Below are 2,441 nucleotides of genomic sequence, written 5' to 3'. Positions count from 1 at the left end.
TATCCGATGATTCTCGGCTTGAAAGAAGGTACCTACAATGTTTTTGTTTCTGCCAGTATGTATGCCACTCTCTGGCACTTAGGCAATGACGATTCTGCTGCCGCTAATCTGTCTCTGGGGATTATATCGGCGGGAGGGGCACCGGAATGGATCTTAGAACAAGTTCAAGATACGCGCGGACTTCGGGCCGTGTTCTAGATTCGCACGGCTGTGCCTGTGTCTGGCTGCCTGCAACAATGTTGCGGCAACTCGTTTGCCACAGACAGACACAAACACACGCACACACATGTCGATTAGAGACACAGTTAGGCGAAGCTTTAGTTAGCATACGCTTGCCTTTTGCATTAGTTTAGTGTAATAAACTAGACTGCTTTATAGAAATGTTGCAATTTAGTCAACAACTGTAGTGCTTGAGTGCCACCTGCCCCCTGCCCCCTGCCCCACTGCCCCATGCCACCTGTAACCGTTTTGCTTGGTCGTCGGCAGGCCCCTTTGATAGAAAGGCGACACTACAGACACAATCCCACAATCAACAGCGGAGGGGCACAAACACAACTACTACCACGACTACTATGCATATAGAGAGTGTCTATCGTATGTGGTGGAGTGGAATGGAGTGGTGTGGTGTGGTGTGGAGTGTGCTGTTATCATATCTTTCACTTAAAATAAATAAAATTACAATTTAATATTATAACGACAAGGGGGCTTTCGCCGCTCTTGCCCCATGACACCTCCGACGCTGTGTCTTTGGTGAACGAAAGAGGGAGCCGACACTCGAGTGCACAGCACAGCAACAAATAGTCAATTAATTATTGCACTAACAACAATACTAAACGGTAGAATGCGCCACAAAATACAATCGAATATTTGGCTACCCTGCACGGGCCTTTCCATCGCTAGTCATCTGATTGGGATTGAAATGGTCAACGCCCAGAGAAATTTTGATTAAATATATTTCCCACAAATTTAATATATATTTTATATATTTCTATTTAATTTCAGTATTTTTTTTTCATTTTAAACTGATTATTTTCGTTAAGTTAATTTTTTTTGCCATTTTTCTTTTAGTGAAGAGTTTGTGGAGTTTTGGTTCAATTTCCATAGAAAATATTGTTCTTTGGCAGGTCTTTCTTATGAAGACTAAAGTGGTATAGTGATCCTCAAATTACCAGCTCCGATTTCTAGAGAAAGAAAGAAATTACAGATCTGTTCTGATCTTAAATGGAAACACTAGAAGTAGTAATTTTTTAGTAATTTTCTACTATTTCTTTGGTATTTTACTAGTATTTTCTGGGATTTTTTAGAAATTGTATAATATTTTCAATTTTTTTTCTAGTATTTTCCGGTATTTTATAGTATTTTGTGGTATCATCTGTCATTTCTAAGAATTAAAATTATTTTCTGCTATTTCTTTGGAATTTTCTAGAATTTTTCGTTTTTTTTACCTTTTTTTTTTGGTATTTTCTAATTATTTATAGTATTTTTAGTATTATGTAGTATCATCTGGTATTTCTTAGAATTTTAAAATATTTTCTGCTATTTCTTTGGTAATTCCTAGTATTTTTTTTGTATTTTCTGGTATTTTTTTGTTGGTATTTTTCAGTATTTTTTTGGTATCTCATTAAATTTGTCTTCTTCTGGTCAATAATCATCATACCCTCATTACCAAGAGCAGCCTTCCCACAATGGAGCTCCCGGCGAGCTCTTCTTACGAAAGTGTTTTAGTATCATTTTTTTCCACCGATCACCTCCCAACTATATTTTTTGTTTGCCGTGCGTGTGCGTGTGTGTGTGTGTTTTTGCGCCATGTCTCAAGCACATAATTGAAACTTGTTGAGATACAGATACCGATACCCCTCTCTCGCCGACACGCACTTCACCCTTCTGGCGATTGATTTTTACCTATTTTTATGTTAAGTTTTTATTTGCCATGCACCTGATAGCCAGCCATGCCCGCCCCACCGCCCGCCCGACCGCCCGACCGCCCTTACACGCTCCCCCGCCCGCACCCGCCCCACCCGCTCCACCAACGACACCTCCATCGATCGCTGGTGATAATAATAATAATTAGTCATTTTATTGTTCAAAAAAAATAAACTTGTTTTTAATTGCTTGCCAAAGCAGCATGTGGAGTGGGTGGAGGTGGGGGCGGGGTGGTGTGGTGTGGGCGATAAGGAGGACATGACTTGAGGAAAATATCGGAAATTATACGAAAATAATCAGATACGTATACGTATAGAGCGTGGAATGAATTGTCGAATAGTGGCATGAATGCCCTTAAAGAATGGCAGTACATTAAGATTGAATACAATTTCCATTTCCATTATGAATCATTGGGTTTTCCCCTACCCCCTCGACTCCTCCCACACGCATTTCGGTGTCTCTAATGAATGCAGTGCTGTGGCTGCGCTGCTACATTGTTGCAAGTACATTTAATATTT

This window comes from Drosophila miranda, chromosome XR (assembly GCF_003369915.1).
Source record: "Drosophila miranda strain MSH22 chromosome XR, D.miranda_PacBio2.1, whole genome shotgun sequence".
NCBI lineage: Eukaryota > Metazoa > Arthropoda > Insecta > Diptera > Drosophilidae > Drosophila > Drosophila miranda.
This window is presented reverse-complemented; position numbering follows the sequence as displayed.